Source organism: Salmo salar, chromosome 14, assembly GCF_965601325.2.
Source record: "Salmo salar chromosome 14, fSalSal1, whole genome shotgun sequence".
In the NCBI taxonomy this organism is placed as follows: Eukaryota; Metazoa; Chordata; class Actinopteri; order Salmoniformes; family Salmonidae; genus Salmo; species Salmo salar.
Genome location: NC_138304.1, coordinates 96,976,676 through 96,996,097, shown reverse-complemented (window position 1 = coordinate 96,996,097; position 19,422 = coordinate 96,976,676). Strand labels below are relative to the sequence as shown.

The 19,422-nt window shown below is 46.0% G+C and overlaps 1 protein-coding gene across 2 annotated transcripts in view; it reads left to right on the top strand.

The window, feature by feature from the left end:
• The window catches only part of LOC106570550 (uncharacterized), an 83,742-nt gene that overhangs the window by 46,944 nt on the left and 17,376 nt on the right, over positions 1-19,422 (top strand). The gene's annotated exons all lie outside the window — the stretch shown is intronic.

Below are 19,422 nucleotides of genomic sequence, written 5' to 3'. Positions count from 1 at the left end.
CGCTTAACTAGACATGTTCCTTTTTCATCAAAGTCATTCCTTCTGTCTTGTCTCATAGCAACAGGAACAGTCCCTCGTCTCACTCCCCTGCTCCCTAACGATGACTTCTATGGAGATAACAGGAAGGAATAAAGAGATCTGTTTTTAATATAAATATACCGCTGATTACTTTAGTCAAACAGCAAGGCAAAGTTTTGAAGCTTGACCTCGATGATGCTTGAGAATATATGTAGAGAGGTGAAGAGAGGTGAAGAGAGGTGTAGAGAGGTGTAGAGAGGTGAAGAGAGGTGTAGAGAGGTGTAGAGAGGGGAAGAGAGGTGTAGAGAGGTGTAGAGAGGTGAAGAGAGGTGTAGAGAGGTGAAGAGAGGTGTAGAGAGGTGAAGAGAGGTGTAGAGAGATGAAGAGAGGTGTAGAGAGGTGTAGAGAGGTGTAGAGAGGTGTAGAGAGGTGTAGAGAGGTGAAGAGAGGTGAAGAGAGGTGAAGAGAGGTGAAGACAGGTGAAGAGAGGTGAAGAGAGAAAGGAAGAAAATAATCCTAAAAGAGAGAGAAAGAGGTAGTTAAGAAGGAGGACAAATAAAGAGATATGTTTTTTAATATAAAATAACCTGAGATTAAATCGATGAAACAAAGCAGAGAAAGATTGTGGACGTGATCGGGATTCATGTGGAGGTTGGGAGAGGTGAGGTCACAGCTGAAGGAGAGAATAACAAGATAAAGAAAGGACAAGGTGAATTAGAGAGAGGGACTAGAACAAGAAGATAAAGATAGAGAGGGAAATAATAGAGAGAAAAAGAGAATGAGAGAGAGTAAAATAAGAGTTAGAGAAGAGGGAGGGAGGGAGGGAGGGAGGGAGGGAGGGAGGGAGGGAGGGAGGGAGGGAGGGAGGGAGGGAGGGAGGGAGGGAGGGAGGGAGGAGAGAGAGAGAGAGGAGAGGTAGGTAGGTAGGTAGGTAGGTAGGTAGGTAGGTAGGTAGGTAGGTAGGTAGGTAGGTAGGTAGGTAGGTAGGTAGGTAGGTAGGTAGGTAGGTAGGTAGGTAGGTAGGTAGGTAGGTAGGTAGGTAGGTAGGTAGGTAGGTAGGTAGGTAGGTAGGTAGGTAGGTAGGTAGGTAGGTAGGGATGGAGAGAGAGAGGGGAGAGAGGGAGATAGCAAGGAAGAGAGAGAGAGAATTTAACTGAACTGAGAGAGAGCAAGGGAGGGAGGTTGGGTGGGAGAGAACGAGGAAGAGAGGGAGGGAGGGAGGGAGGGAGGGAGGGAGGGAGGGAGGGAGGGAGGGAGGGAGGGAGGGAGGGAGGGAGGGAGGGAGAAACAGAAAATGATTGCAGGCAGACTGAGCAGTCCATCCAGAAGCCCTCGCTGTTTGCATCATAACTCAAGGAGGAAGTATCGAGTTAACCCCCGTATCGCAGAGGAGAGGCACGCTTCCCCTGTTCTGCTCAAGACCTGGCCTAGATTTATCCCTCCATCCACCCCCCTCTCCTTCCTCCTCTCTCTCGCTCCCTCGTTCCATCTGCAGCCCTCACTGTGATCTGCTGAACTTTGACGGATGGAGGGGATCATCCTTCTTCCCTTCTCTTCCTCCCTTCTCCCACCATCCTTTCCTCGTTCAGACATGATGAACAGGCTGAGGCAGTTCATAACAGATGTGAGAGTACATGGGGTGGGTACACGGAGGATGATGTTACACTCAATGTCTGTGCAAAAGGATGTCCAGACACTCTGAGAGAAAAATTGACGTTTAGTAGAAAGAAGGGTCTTTGCTTTTAAAATAGCACACAATTTGGTGTTAAAATCTTCACATAGGAAGTGAAGACTTGTGTAGGTAACCAGAGCTATTGTCTCGGCTTGAGCTCAGTAGGATTGAGGCCATGCCTACAGGTTCCAAACCCTGTTTACTTATAGAAGAATCCAGTGAAAGCATTTGATTGCCAGTGATTGCCAGTGATTGTGCCATTGTCATGGTTCGGTGACCATGCTCAACGTGTCATTTGGTAGTTATTTGTTTTTCCTACTGAAATGTGTACAGTTAGATTATTCATACAAGGCCCAGTGCTCCTGGCAAATTAATAGCTTTCCGTCCTTGATATTTATCAAACATGAATTCAGACACATGTTGGAACCAGAAGGGTGTTACAGCACACCCAATCTGCAATATGTCTAACATCACATATGTTTCATCTAATGACTACGAATAATCCAGATATGTTTCTACCAGAATAGGATATTATGGGAAATAGGACAGATGGCTGTAGCTGTTATACATGCCAAATGCTTTTATAAAATACAATGTTATTCAGACCACTTGACTTTTTCCACATTTTGGAAACGTTACAGCCTTATTCTAAAATTGATTAAATCGGGTTTTTTCTCTCATTAATCTAGACACAATACCCCTTAATGACAAAGCAAAAACTGTTTTATTTTTTATTTTTAGAATAAGGCTGTAACGTAACAAAATGTGGAAAAGGTCAAGGGGTCTGAATGGATTATGCAAGCACTTTCAGAAAACTACTTAGAGACATCAAGACTTTGTTATATCCCACTTAACTAATGTTAAGACTTCAGATCAGTGGTCTTGACACATGCAATGGGTCTGGTCACTCACATACTTATAGCTTTTGTGCTAAGCTTTAGGAAATTGCCTCTGTTGTTCGGCATAGTTATATTAGGCAGTCACCCATGGAAAATGATTGGGCTTATTTTCATTCAGTGTGTTTTATAGTGTGAAGCCATAAGTTAGGAGGTGAAACTCTGGATATTCCATGAGTTACACAGCATGAGCCTCAGCCTGCGCTGACAGCTTACCCGGTGGCACAGGGAAACGATTTACATGCTGCAGTGTGTGTGTGTGTGTGTGTGTGTGTGTGTGTGTGTGTGTGTGTGTGTGTGTGTGTGTGTGTGTGTGTGTGTGTGTGTGTGTGTGTGTGTGTGTGTGTGTGTGTGTGTGTGTGTGAGTGGGTTCACAAGTCTGTGTGTGAGACAGTTAGGATGCGGGGGATCTGTTACCCTGAAGCATAGCAAGACAGGATAGGAGTCTTTCACAGGCCCCAAATGCATCCTCCCACCTGATGTGTCAGACTGATCTGGTGTGTCAGACTGCTCTGATGTATCAGACTGATCTGATGTGTCAGACTGACCTGGTGTGTCAGACTGATCTGATGTATCAGACTGATCTGATGTGTCAGACTGACCTGGTGTGTCAGACTGATCTGATGTGTCAGACTGATCTGGTGTGTCAGACTGACCTGGTGTGTCAGACTGCTCTGGTGTGTCAGACTGATCTGGTGTGTCAGACTGCTCTGGTGTGTCAGACTGATCTGGTGTGTCAGACTGCTCTGGTGTGTCAGACTGCTCTGGTGTGTCAGACTGATCTGGTGTGTCAGACTGCTCTGGTGTGTCAGACTGACCTGGTGTGTCAGACTGACCTGGTGTGTCAGACTGACCTGGTGTGTCAGACTGACCTGGTGTGTCAGACTGCTCTGATGTGTCAGACTGATCTGGTGTGTCACACTGATCTGGTGTGTCACACTGATCTGGTGTGTCAGCCTACAAAAAGACACGGACTTAAAAGTGCATACACACTCTCTTTTCAACTAATAGTACAGGGCACATTCCCCAAGTGTACAGAAAGGACGATCTATATTCTCTATCTGTCATGATATGCAGAAACACATGCACACACACCTGACCACAATTGATTGGTCGATTGTGTAATGTAATAGCCATGTGTAATACCTCACAGCACATTAGTTAGTGTCACTCTATAAGAGGCCTTCTCATGTTCTACATATTTTAGGCTACTGTATTTGGAGCACTGTGGGGCTCTGTAAGGGTCTGTAAGGCTGGATCAAATCAAATCAAATGTATTTATAAAGCCCTTCTTACATCAGCTGGTCACAAAGTGCTATACAGAAACCCAGCCTAAAACCCCAAACAGCAAGCAATGCAGGTGTAGAAGCACAGTGGCTAGGAAAAACTCCCTAGAAAGGCAGGAACCTAGGAAGAAGCATTTTGGATGACTCCAAAATGACACCCTATTCCGTGTATAGTGCACTACTGTTGACCAGGGCCCATCTGATCAAAAATAGTGCACAATATAGGGACGTCTGGGCTAAGACAAGTACAGGGCCTTACGTTCTGCCTCCAACGGTTATCTGATCTAATTTAATGCTTTAGATCTCTGAGTTATATCTCTGAGTTATACCTCTTGTCTCCAAGCACAGTCAAGGGTGCACACACACACACACACAACCACACACACAGACAACCACACACACACACACACACACACACACACACACACACACACACACACACACACACAACCTCTGAGCCTGGAGCATGGAAGCATGGTGGCATTTCATCTCCTTCGGGGGGATTTGACCAAGATTTCCTGGCCTTTATTAAATGATAATCCCCATTCTCTTTTTCTGTCTCTCTCTGTCCTGAGACGTAGGCTGTCTCTCTCTGTCCTGAGACGTAGGCTGTCTCTCTCCGTCCTGAGACGTAGGCTGTCTCTCTCCGTCCTGAGACGTTGGCTGCTCTCTCCTTTCTTCTCTTGCTCTCCAGCAGGCTCTCTGTGTGTGTACGATGGGGAGTTGTTACCGTGGGTCCGGGCCTGTTGTAGTGGGTAGAAAGAGTGTGAGACGATTGGCGTGGCACACATCTGAAATGGGTCAGGACGGAGACCAGGGACTTCTCTCTACCTCTCTTTATTTCTTTCTCCTCCCTGTTCCACATCCCTTTCATATCTCTCTCTAATTTTCTCTCTTTCTTTAATTCTCTTTCTCTTTACTTTCTCCCTCCACCATGTGTCTCGATCTCGCTCCAGTAAAGATCCCCAGATGCTTCATGACAGTGTGGGGTGTATTAGCTCAGTGTTTTGATGAAGTGTCAACCCCAGATCAGTGGTATTCCATGGAATTCCATTAGAGAAAAACTGACTTTAAGGACTTTGGACTTTCCCTCCTGGAAATCATTGTCAGCTACGTGTAGGTCGGGAATTTTTCCAATCCAGCAATAAGGAATGGAACAATGGATTGCCTGTGCTTTACAGTGGTCTTAACCCTCTAGTGTGGTGCTCTGAACGAGTTCACGCCTTCAGAACACAGAATCCAAAGTAAACCCCAGTTGTCTACATGGACTGAAACCAGCCAGAATGAGCTTGGGTCTTGGGTTGAGATGTGGCCATGAATGTAACTGAAATGACTAAGGAAATGATGTGATGTTGTGAAATGAAATAGTTGTTCGTGTGTAATACAAATGTAACTTCTGCTGTTCATGTTCACTGAGGTATTATACAACACCACCACTGTGACCCAGGTACAACTGGCCTGAACATAGGAGGTGTGTGTACGTCCCCCTCCCAGTGATCAGGGGGATCACAGAGGATGTGCCCTCTACAAGAAGTTCAACTAGGTTGTTAAACTAGTTGTACCATTATGACTTTAATCTCATCATTAATCTCACTGCCTCTTAGACTTTGTAACATAGATATTTGAACAACAATCTAATGAATATTCAAGGTAGTAAAAGGTTGCAAACTTTGAGTAACTTTCCCAAAATATCCAGGTTTTCCAGATATCCCAATTCCAACCAGAATTCCTGGAAAACCTGGCACAGAGACAGGAGACAGGAGACACAACACAGAGACAGGAGACATAACACAGACAGGAGACACAACACAGAGACAGGAGACAGGAGACACAACACAGAGACAGGAGACAGGAGACATAACACAGTGACAGGAGACAGGAGACATAACACAGACAGGAGACAGGAGACAGGAGACACAACACAGAGACAGGAGACATAACACAGACAGGAGACAGGAGACAGGAGATACAACACAGAGACAGGAGACAGGAGACACAACACAGAGACAGGAGACAGGAGACACAACACAGAGACAGGAGACACAACACAGAGACAGGAGACAGGAGACACAACACAGAGACAGGAGACATAACACAGAGACAGGAGACAGAAGACATATCACAGACAGGAGACAGGAGACAGGAGACAGGAGACACAACACAGACAGGAGACACAACACAGAGACAGGAGACAGGAGACATAACACAGAGACAGGAGACAGGAGACACAACACAGAGACAGGAGACATCAACACAGAGACAGGAGACAAACACAGAGACAGGAGACATAACACAGAGACAGGAGACATAACACAGAGACAGGAGACATAACACAGAGACAGGAGACACAACACAGAGACAGGAGACACAACACAGAGACAGGAGACAGGAGACATAACATAGAGACAGGAGACAGGAGACACAACACAGACAGGAGACAGGAGACACAACACAGAGACAGGAGACATAACACAGAGACAGGAGACATAACACAGAGACAGGAGACACAACACAGAGACAGGAGACAGGAGACATAACACAGACAGGAGACAGGAGACATAACACAGAGACAGGAGACAGGAGACATAACACAGAGACAGGAGACAGGAGACATAACACAGTGACAAGAGACAGGAGACATAACACAGAGACAGGAGACAGGAGACACAACACAGAGACAGGAGACATAACACAGAGACAGGAGACACAACACAGAGACAGGAGACAGGAGACACAACACAGAGACAGGAGACACAACACAGACAGGAGACACAACACAGAGACAGGAGACAGGAGACATAACACAGAGACAGGAGACATAACACAGAGACAGGAGACAGGAGACATAACACAGAGACAGGAGACAGGAGACACAACACAGAGACAGGAGACACAACACAACACAGAGACAGGAGACAGGAGACATAACACAGACAGGAGACAGGAGACATAACACAGAGACAGGAGACAGGAGACATAACACAGACAGGAGACAGGAGACATAACACAGAGACAGGAGACAGGAGACATAACACAGAGACAGGAGACAGGAGACATAACACAGTGACAAGAGACAGGAGACATAACACAGAGACAGGAGACATAACACAGAGACAGGAGACAGGAGACACAACACAGAGACAGGAGACATAACACAGAGACAGGAGACACAACACAGTGACAAGAGACAGGAGACATAACACAGAGACAGGAGACATAACACAGAGACAGGAGACAGGAGACACAACACAGAGACAGGAGACAAAGCACAGGGTACTCCTCTCACACACCACACACTGCTGATATAACAGAGCCATCAGTCTGGACTAAAAGGCTACACTCCACTTTTTTCTCTATCTATCTATCACACTACCATTTCTTCCATCCGTCAAACTAGCCCTGTGAGCCATTCTCTCTCTCTCTTTCTCTCTTTCGCTCTAACTCTGTTTCATCTATTCTTTCCTTGTCGTCTATGGGGAATGGAAAGTTGGGAGGGAGTTGGGGGGAATTTGATTTGATTTGGATTTGGTCTGTGTGTGTATTTCAATGCTCAGGTCTTGGCATAGCACGATAAACTATTCACACCAGCAATGTGCTGTGCTGAGAGGGAGAGGCTTAGAGAGATGATACAAGGAGAGGAGAGACAGGGGGAAAAATAGAGCAGTTTGCCAGTATAGACAGAGTCTAAAGGAGAGAGATGGTATTCACTTGTTTGCATGGCCTTCATACTGGCTGATGTTAGTTCACTCAGAGGCAGAGGAAAGCTGGAAGCACGTTGCCCTTTATAGGGATGTTTTTTATTATTTCATATTCTCGATTACCTAATCAGCCGGTCATATTGAGTTTAGGTGCAGCGACGGGTCAAGAGAAAGATATAGTCTGCAGAGCTAGGGTCTGTCTGTCTGTCTGTCTGTCTGTCTGTCTGTCTGTCTGTCTGTCTGTCTGTCTGTCTGTCTGTCTGTCTGTCTGTCTGTCTGTCTGTCTGTCTGTCTGTCTGTCTGTCTGTCTGTCTGCTCTGTCTCTCTCTCTTTCTCTCTCTCTCTCTCTCTTTCTCTCTCTCTCTCTTTCCCTCTCTTTCTCTCTCTCTCTCTCTCTTTCTCTCTCTCTGTCTGTCTCTCTCTCTCTGTCTCTCTCTCTCTCTCTCTCATGTGTCTACCTCATGTTGTCAGGGGATAAGGTATAGTTCTGTCTGGAGAATTCATCTCTCTTTCTGTTTTTCTCTCTTTCTGTTCCTCTCTCTCACACACTCACTCTCTCTACTCACTCCCTGTTATTCCCATTTTCTAATGACCAGTGGGAATACAGTGGCCTTCTTGGGGGTCCCTACACAGACTTTTAAATGTGTGAGGTTATATAGGTTAATGGTCCTGTGGCCAGTTATCCCCACTTTAACTCTTAGTCAGATGTAGTAAGCTATCTAAGAGCCAATTTATGCTTTATCCGAAAATATGGTCGTAGGCACCGTATGGATGGTGTGACGCAATGCGGAGATTCTGGAGGAACGCAGAGGCCACATTGAGCTCCGTACTGCATCGCTGTGCTCCTTTCAAATGTTGTAACAATGCAGAGGGCACCGTATACCTCTGCATTGACATGATTGGTTGATGGTAGGTGTGGGCAGGAGGTCCTGTATAAACACAAACTCACTTCATTGACAACTTCCTTCACAACAGCTCTGTGCTGCTCGGCACACACACACACACACACACACACACACACACACACACACACACACACACACACACACACACACACACACACACACACACACACACACACACACACACACACACACACACACACACACACACACACACACACACACACACACACACACACATACACAAACACATGCTCGGTCCAGCTGTGTGCACGTCTGGTTTTGCATTCAGAACACAGCAGAACTTTACTGTGATCCAGCCTGTAGACTTTACTGTTCTGCAGCCTGCAGGACTTTATTGTTATCCAGCCCACAGAACTTTACAGTTCTCCAGCCTGCAGGACTTTACAGCTCTCCAGCCTGCAGGACTTTACAGTTCTCCAGCCTGCAGGACTTTACAGTTCTCCAGCCTGCAGGACTTTACAGTTCTCCAGCCAAAATCCACAAATTCATCTGACTCTGGGGAAGTAAATAATACAAGCTGAGTAACATGTGGTCTGCTGACACCACAAGCTGAGTAACATGTGGTCAGCTGACACCACAAGCTGAGTAACTTGTTGTCTGCTGACACTGGAAGCTGAGTAACATGTGGTCAGCTGACACCACAAGCTGAGTAACATGTGGTCAGCTGACACCACAAGCTGAGTAACATGTGGTCAGCTGACACCACAAGCTGAATAACATGTGGTCAGCTGACACCACAAGCTGAGTAACTTGTTGTCTGCTGACACCACAAGCTGAGTAACATGTTGTCTGCTGACACCACAAGCTGAGTAACATGTGGTCAGCTGACACCACAAGCTGAATAACATGTTGTCTGCTGACACCACAAGCTGAGTAACATGTGGTCAGTTGACACCACAAGCTGAGTAACATGTTGTCTGCTGACACCACAAGCTGAATAACATGTTGTCAGCTGACACCACAAGCTGAGTAACATGTTGTCTGCTGACACCACAAGCTGAGTAACATGTTGTCTGCTGACACCACAAGCTGAGTAACATGTTGTCTGCTGACACCACAAGCTGAGTAACATGTTGTCTGCTGACACCACAAGCTGAGTAACATGTTGTCTGCTGACACCACAAGCTGAGTAACATGTGGTCTGCTGACACCACAAGCTGAGTAACATGTGGTCTGCTGACACCACAAGCTGAGTAACATGTTGTCTGCTGACACCACAAGCTGAGTAACATGTGGTCAGCTGACACCGGAAGCTGAGGTTGTCAGCTGACACCAGAAGGTTGTTAGACCTGACTGACGCTCAGGCTAAGTGAAAACGTGACACTCCAAATTAGAGCCCACACGCTCAATTTCCTCTCTCACACACACCCTCAGACTCAATAAGCACAGTGTGTGAGGTTGACAGTGTGTTTTTTTATGAGTGTGTGTAGCGTGTTTGAATTAGTTTCGTATGAGTGTGTGTAGTGTGTTTGAATTAGTTTCGTATGAGTGTGTGTAGCGTGTTTGAAATAGTTTCGTATGAGTGTGTGTAGTGTGTTTGAATTAGTTTCGTATGAGTGTGTGTAGCGTGTTTGAAATAGTTTCGTAGGAGTGTGTGTAGCGTGTTTGTATGGTGTTTACAAGTGTACCTTTTACCTCCCACTGTGGAAACGTGACTTTACACTTCTCCGTTGACCTGCATTGTAAACATGCAGCTGATAAAGCCACTAACACAGTCACTCAGCGTTGTCCCTTGTGAGCTGTGTGTTTGCTTTTCCCACTCCCTTGACTGGACTGATATTTAGTTATACTATCATTAATTGTTTGAGAAAGTGACATAGTAGAGTGCTGCTCAGCTGTCCGCATCACATTGTTATCTTGGGTTAAGAGTCAGCGGTCAGATTGTAACAGTGGTGGCTGGTGAAGGGAGGACGGCTCCTAGTAATGGTTACAATGGAATAAACGGAAAGTTCCATTAATTCAGTTCCAACCATTACAATGAGCCCGTCCTCTGATTTCAAGTGAGACCAGCCTCCACTGGATTGTAAGGTGTTTCAATGGGGAAGTAGGGTACTTAGGTAAAGTGCTTTCTTACAGTAGTGAGCTAAAGCAAAGTGGATTCACTAGGGCCTTATGGAAGTAAGGTGCACCTTGTTGCTAAGGTGAGACATGGAGGATTGCTTTGCCATGTGGTTGTGGTATGTAAGTGAACATAGTTATGCTCTTGATCGATGTTTGCCAGTAGTGGACAGTTATGCTGTAATGTCGTTGTTGTTGAAGTACGGTTGGAATCTCCAGTGCTGGATTGTTGTACGGTAATATGTGGTTGTGGTTGAGGTATGGTGAAGCTCTCCAGTTATGTCATGTGGTTGTGGTTGAGGTTTGGTCATGATCTCCAGCCTTCTGATGTGGTATTGGTTGAAGAGTGGTAGTGTTCACCAGCTATTCTATTAAGTTGTGGTTGGGGCATTGCTGTCAGAAGAAAACCTCCAAAAATGTAAACCTTTCAGAAAATTGGCATATTTTACAAGGGATGTCCGAACAATCACAAAACTACAGACACTATTTAGAACACAACTTCTTAGTCCTAGAGTCAGATGTTCAGAGTGGGAGTGACTGCTTTGAATTCATGTAAATATGATTCTTCAGACTTGTTCTTTAGACAGTAACCAACAGCTACCCAGAGTGCATTTGTCCTTTTTGCACTAACTCTTTTGACTCATCACATATGCTGCTGCTACTGTTAATTGTCTATCCTGTTGCCTAGTCACTCTATCTCTATGTACATACTGTATCTACCTCCATTACATTTTTTACATTTTAGTCATTTAGCAGACGCTCTTATCCAGAGTGACTTACAGTAGTGAATGCATACATTTTTTCTCCGTACTGGTCCCCCGTGGGAATCTAACCCACAACCCTGGCGTTGCAAACACCATGCTCTACCAACTGAGCCACACGGGTTACCTCTTACCCCCTGCACATTGACTCGGTACTGGTAACCCTGCACATCGACTCGGTACTGGTACCCCTGCACATTGACTCGGTACTGGTACCCCTGCACATTGACTCAGTACTGGTACCCCTGCACATTGACTCGGTACTGGTAACCCTGCACATCGACTCAGTACTGGTACCCCTGCCCATCGACTCGGTACTGGTACCCATGCACATTGACTCGGTACTGGTACCCCTGCACATTGACTCGGTATTGGTACCCCTGCACATCGACTCGGTACTGGTACCCCTGCACATTGACTCGGTACTGGTACCCCTGCACATCGACTCGGTACTGGTACCCCTGCACATCGACTCGGTACTGGTACCCCTGCACATCGACTCGGTACTGGTCCCCCTGCACATCGACTCAGTACTGGTCCCCCTGCACATCGACTCAGTACTGGTCCCCCTGCACATCGACTCAGTACTGGTCCCCCTGCACATCGACTCAGTACTGGTCCCCCTGCACATTGACTCAGTACTAGTACCCCTGCACATTGACTCGGTACTGGTCCCCCTGCACATTGACTCAGTACTGGTCCCCCTGCACATTGACTCAGTACTGGTCCCCCTGCACATTGACTCAGTACTGGTCCCCCTGCACATTGACTCAGTACCGGTCCCCTGCGTATATCGCCAAGTTATCATTACTCATTCTGTATTTATTCTTTGTGTTATTATTTTCTATTATTTCTCTTTTTTTCTCTCTGCATTGTTAGGAAGGGCCTGTCAGTAAGCATTTCACTATTAGTCTACACCTGTTGTTAACGAAGCATGTGACAAATAACATTTGATTTGATTTGATGTCAATGTTGGTAAAGATGCAGGACAAAGGTCTTGTCCAGTTGTGACAGTCGATGAGTGACCTTGCCTGAGAACGGACAACGTGTTATAGCCCCTCATAGCGCTCTCCTTTAGTCTTTCCTCAGTTTTGGCTCCGTGGGCTAATATGACCCTGACTCAGACAGACAACAGGGGTTTCTAACCCAGACAGTCACAATGTAACACATGTGAAAGAGCAGCGTTCAATTCCCTTCTCTGATGATGAAATTAGCTGATGGTCTGGAGTGGTTTGGAACGTGTCTACTTGTCCCTGAGAGTCCCTGGTGTCTGGTCTGTGTCTTGCTTTGCCACTTGATCTGCTACAGTCAGCTATGGTTTGGGGAGTACTGAGTCTTCCTTGGCTTCTACACAGTCAGCTAGGGTTTGGGGAGTACTGAGTCTTCCTTGGCTTCTACACAGTCAGCTATGGTTTGGGGAGTACTGAGTCTTCCTTGGCTTCTACACAGTCAGCTAGGGTTTGGGGAGTACTGAGTCTTCCTTGGCTTCTACACAGTCAGCTAGGGTTTGGGGAGTACTGAGTCTTCCTTGGCTTCTACACAGTCAGCTAGGGTTTGGGGAGTACTGAGTCTTCCTTGGCTTCTACACAGTCAGCTATGGTTTGGGGAGTACTGAGTCTTCCTTGGCTTCTACACAGTCAGCTAGGGTTTGGGGAGTACTGAGTCTTCCTTGGCTTCTACACAGTCAGCTAGGGTTTGGGGAGTACTGAGTCTTCCTTGGCTTCTACACAGTCAGCTAGGGTTTGGGGACTACTGAGTCTTCCTTGGCTTCTACACAGTCAGCTAGGGTTTGGGGAGGACTGAGTCTTCCTTGGCTTCTACACAGTCAGCTAGGGTTTGGGGAGTACTGAGTCTTCCTTGGCTTCTACACAGTCAGCTAGGGTTTGGGGAGTACTGAGTCTTCCTCTTATTAACTCCCCTGGTGTTTCTGCTCCATTTCAATGTTAAATGACATTCAACACGTGAGACAGGCGACAAACGCAACTGGTGAGCTTTGTGTGTATGCCTTGGTACATCGTTTCATATGAGAGCTAGTGTGTTGTTACCCAGGTGGTTCAGGGGGATTAGTGTGTGTGTGTGTGTGTGTGTGTGTGTGTGTGTGTGTGTGTGTGTGTGTGTGTGTGTGTGTCTGTGTGTGTGTGTGTGTGTGTGTGTGTGTGTGTGTGTGTGTGTGTGTGTGTGTGTGTGTGTGTGTGTGTGTGTGTGTGTGTGTGTGTGAATGTTCAGATGCCTGCAGGACGTTGGGCACTGAAACACTCGTCTAAATTACCCCCACCACAAAACCACACACCAGCAAAGTACTCTCTCTCTCCCTCTCTCTCAGTCGCGTGATCATGTTTTTCCTGGATTGGGCTCCAGCTCTGTAGAGTATGAGTAGTGAGAGGAAGTCAGTATTTTTCGGTGAGTGCTGACACAGATTACACACACAAACACACACACACACACACACACACACACACACACACACACACACACACACACACACACACACACACACACACACACACACACACACACACACACACACACACACACACACACACACACACACACACATCAGACATGACTAATTACGAGAAGCTTGCACAAGGCTTTCAGAAACACAGCCTAACACGGCCGTAAAATACCGCCAAACTATGTGCTCACTGGCACAAAACAACCACAGAGAAAGAGCTGAGCTACTAAACAGAACCAGATAGAATGAAGCCAACACCTTTTGAAGTACTTAGCACCCACACCTCCTTAGAACCCAGTGCTCAGAACCCACTTTATGGAACCTGGTGTTTGGAACCTAAACCTGGTCTAAGACACTATAATGATCAAAATACAAAGTTCTACCGAATTAGAACCAATCTGTTCAAATATATATGATTTTAAGTTGGTAAACAGTTCTCTTGAATAAAATGGGCAGCTTTAGCCAAACTCGATCAAAACAGTTTAGCGTCCAAGGCTTAACGAGGACGACTTGACGTATGTGGCAGTGTGGGCTCCTACTACTACTAAGTCCAAGACAAAGCTATAGTCCACCAGAAATAATATTAATAAAAACATTGTAGTGTACAGTAACACAAGTCTCCAACTACTAACGATCACACCAATGTGAGGTCATCATCCATCCTTCAGAATGTGCCAGAGTGAACTGTAAAGATGGAGAAGAGGATGTGACATGAAAGAGTGAAGGCTAGCCAGAGGGAGGATATGGAAGGAGGGTTGAGTAAAAGAGGGAGAGGGCGAAGACGAGCTAGGGGGAGTTTGTGGCTCAGGAAGGAGCCCTGCAGTGTGGGTTAACATGACTGGTTCTCTCGCTCCATGAGTTTAGCAGTTCTTTCTCTTCATTTTGTGGTGTAATTCTACCCCATTTTCGTGATATCCATTTGGTAGTTATTATGACCTTGTCTCAACTCCCCAAAGGGCTCGGGAGGGGCGAAGGTCGAGACATTTTTTTATTTTATCTTTATTTATACCATTTTTTTTCTCATTGAGATAATATCTCTTTTCTAAGAGAGACCTGGTAAATGCGTCCTCTGAAACATTTATTTATTTATTTTATTTCACCTTTATTTAACCAGGTAGGCAAGTTGAGAACAAGTTCTCATTTACAATTGCAATCTCAAGATAAAGCAAATCAGTTTGACACATAACAACACAGAGTTACACATGGAGTAAAACAAACATACAGTCAATAATACAGTAGAAAAATAAGTCTATATACAATGTGAGCAAATGAGGTGAGATAAGGGAGGTAAAGGCAAAAAAAGGCCATGGTGGCGAAGTACATACAATATAGCAAGTAAACATGACTTGCCATGTCACACTGTTTCTTAGCACACTGCTCGCTTAACCCGGAAGTCAGTCCTACCAATGTGTCGGAGGAAACACCATTGGACTGACAACCGAAGTCAGCTGACAGGCTGACTTCGGCAATGAGTCGTTAGAGCATGATGAGCCAAGGAAAGCCCCCCCCCCCCCGGCTAAATCCTCCCATAACCCGGACGGCGCTGGGCCAATTGTAAGCTGACTTATGGCTCTCCCAGCCTGGGGTCAATGCAGTGCCTTATTAAACCACTGAGCCACTCGGGAGGCCATTCTCTCTCTTCTCTCTCTCTATTTGTTGCAAGTGAAGATCTATAAGGTGAGGGTGTGGTTATCCCTGTCTCTCTGCTTCCTGCTTTATGGAGGTGTAGTCCCTGTCTCTCTGCTTCCTGCTTTGTGGAGGTGTAGTCCCTGTCTCTCTGCTTCCTGCTTTATGGAGGTGTAGTCCCTGTCGCTCTGCTTCCTGCTTTATGGAGGTGTAGTCCCTGTCTCTCTGCTTCCTGCTTTATGGAGGTGCAGGCCCTGTCTCTCTGCTTCCTGCTTTATGGAGGTGTAGTCCCTGTTTCTCTGCTTCCTCCTTTATGGAGGTGCAGTCCCTGTCTCTCTGCTTCCTGATTTATGGAGGTGTAGTCCCTGTCTCTCTGCATCCTGCTTTATGGAGGTTAATCCTGTCTCTCTACTTCTTGCTTTATGGAGGTATTAATCCTGTCTCTCTGCTTCCTGCTTTGTGGAGGTGTAGTCCCTGTCTCTCTGCTTCCTGTTTGTGGAGGTGTTAATCCTGTCTTTCTTCTTCTTGGTTTATGGAGGTGTTGATCCTGTCTCTCTGTTACCTGGTTTATGGAGGTGTTGATCCTGTCTCTCTGTTACCTGGTTTATGGAGGTGTTGATCCTGTCTCTCTGTTACCTGGTTTATGGAGGTGTTGATCCTGTCTCTCTGTTACCTGGTTTATGGAGGTGTTGATCCTGTCTCTCTGTTACCTGGTTTATGGAGGTGTTGATCCTGTCTCTCTGTTACCTGGTTTATGGAGGTGTTGATCCTGTCTCTCTGTTACCTGGTTTATGGAGGTGTTGATCCTGTCTCTCTGTTACCTGGTTTATGGAGGTGTTGATCCTGTCTCTCTGTTACCTGGTTTATGGAGGTGTTGATCCTGTCTCTCTGTTACCTGGTTTATGGAGGTGTTGATCCTGTCTCTCTGTTACCTGGTTTATGGAGGTGTTGATCCTGTCTCTCTGTTACCTGGTTTATGGAGGTGTTGATCCTGTCTCTCTGTTACCTGGTTTATGGAGGTGTTGATCCTGTCTCTCTGTTACCTGGTTTATGGAGGTGTTGATCCTGTCTCTCTGTTACCTGGTTTATGGAGGTGTTGATCCTGTCTCTCTGTTACCTGGTTTATGGAGGTGTTGATCCTGTCTCTCTGTTACCTGGTTTATGGAGGTGTTGATCCTGTCTCTCTGTTACCTGGTTTATGGAGGTGTTGATCCTGTCTCTCTGTTACCTGGTTTATGGAGGTGTTGATCCTGTCTCTCTGTTACCTGGTTTATGGAGGTGTTGATCCTGTCTCTCTGTTACCTGGTTTATGGAGGTGTTGATCCTGTCTCTCTGTTACCTGGTTTATGGAGGTGTGGGAATGTTCAGGCATTTCACGGACAGGTTTGGGATTTCAACCTACGTCCTTTCTTATCATTAGAGAGCTTCTAAATACCAGCAGAGGAATACAGAGAGGAGAAACAGGGAGGAGAGGAAACTGTCCCATTTACACACTCTTGGATGTATCCACTTTACGGTTCACATACGTACACACACATGTAGACAAGAGCATAAACACACCCACACACAGCTTCTTCTAGTGGTGGTTTCCCCTCTTGCACTTGATCCGTGTTGTGTAAATATTTGGTGGTGGTAACATGAGGATGAAGCAATCATTCCTTCCTTCTGGAAATTAAAGCAAACAGGTCCAGCTGTCACGAGCTATGACAGGTCAAACAAACGGCCAGCCAAAAACACGTTAGCCCAGACCCAGCCCTGGCACGGCCACTATAGCACCTGGGTGGGTCCAATAACACACACAGACACACATTCAGAAACACACATAAAGTAAGCACACACACACACACACACACACACACACACACACACACACACACACACACACACACACACACACACACACACACACACACACACACACACACACACACACACACACACTAATCCATGGATGTTGCAGCTGGATGGGTTGAATAACATCCCTGGCTGACCTCTTGGCTCTCAACTTGGGCTCTTTAGTTTTGCACACTGGCAGTAGAGTTCTAATGTTAACCAGACTGACTCACTGGCAGTAGAGTTCTAATGTTAACCAGACTGACTCACTAGCAGTAGAGTTCTAATGTTAACCAGACTGACTCACTGGCAGTAGAGTTCTAATGTTAACCAGACTGACTCACTAGCAGTAGAGTTCTAATGTTAACCAGACTGACTCACTGGCAGTAGAGTTCTAATGTTAACCAGACTGACTCACTGGCAGTAGAGTTCTAATGTTAACCAGACTGACTCACTAGCAGTACAGTTCTAATGTTAACCAGACTGACTCACTGGCAGTAGAGTTCTAATGTTAACCAGACTGACTCACTGGCAGTAGAGTTCTAATGTTAACCAGACTGACTCACTGGCAGTAGAGTTCTAATGTTAACCAGACTGACTCACTAGCAGTAGAGTTCTAATGTTAACCAGACTGACTCACTGGCAGTAGAGTTCTAATGTTAACCAGACTGACTAACTGGCAGTAGAGTTCTAATGTTAACCAGACTGACTCACTGGCAGTAGAGTTCTAATGTTAACCAGACTGACTCACTGGCAGTAGAGTTCTAATGTTAACCAGACTGACTCACTGGCAGTAGAGATCTAATGTTAACCAGACCGACCCATAGGCAGTAGAGTTCTAATGCTAACCAGACTGACTCACTGGCAGTAGAGTTCTAATGTTAACCAGACTGACTCGCTGGCAGTAGAGATCTAATGTTAACCAGACTGACTCACTGGCAGTAGAGATCTAATGTTAATCAGACTGACTCACTGGCAGTAGAGTTCTAATGTTAACCAGACTGACTCACTGGCAGTACAGTTCTAATGCTAACCAGACTGACTCACTGGCAGTACAGTTCTAATGTTAACCAGACTGACTCACTGGCAGTAGAGTTCTAATGCTAACCTGACTGATTCACTGGCAGTAGAGTGCTAATGCTAACCAGACTGACTCACTGGTGGTAGAGTTCTAATGCTAACCAGACTGACTCACTGGCAGTAGAGTTCTAATGGTAACCAGACTGACTCACTGGCACTAGAGTTCTAATGTTAACCAGACTGACTCACTGGCAGTAGAGATCTAATGTTAACCAGACCGACCCATAGGCAGTAGAGTTCTAATGCTAACCAGACTGACTCACTGGCAGTAGAGTTCTAATGGTAACCAGACAGACTCACTGGCAGTAGAGTTCTAATGTTAACCAGACTGACTAACTGGCAGTAGAGTTCTAATGCTAACCAGACTGACTCACTGGCAGTAGAGTTATAATGCTAACCAGACTGACTCACTGGCAGTAGAGTTCTAATGGTAACCAGACTGACTCACTGGCAGTAGAGTTCTAATGCTAACCAGACTGACTCACTGGCAGTAGAGTTCTAATGCTAACCAGACTGACTCACTGGCAGTAGAGTTCTAATGCTAACCAGACTGACTCACTGGCAGTAGAGTTATAATGCTAGCTAGATATGTTCTGCATCGTCTGAGTATTGAGTATTATTTGTCATTTAGAGAATACGGTTTTGTTCTCTGGAATGACCAAAATCTAAACTCTTGTGATGTCAAGGGCATGAAGCCTCTTCACATGTGATCAAATGTAAACAAATTCAGCCAGCCAAGTACCAACCCCTACGCTACCACTGCTCTCTCTCTCTCTCTCTCTCTCTCTCTCTCTCTCTCTCTCTCTCTTTCTTTCGCTCTCTCTCTCTCTCTCTCTCTCTCTCTCTCTCTCTCTCCACTCTCTCTCTCACTCTCTCTTCACCTCTCTCTCTCTCTCTCTCTCCACTCTCTCTCTCACTCTCTCTTCACCTCTCTCTCTCTCCACTCTCTCTTACTCTCTCTTCACCTCTCTCATCTCCCTCTCTCTCTCTCTCTGTCTCTCTTCATCTCTCTCTCCTCTCTCTCTCTCACTCTCTCTCTTTCACCCCTCTCCTCTCCTCTCTCTCTCTTCACCCCTCTCCTCTCCCTCTCTCTCTCTCTCTCTGCATCTCTTC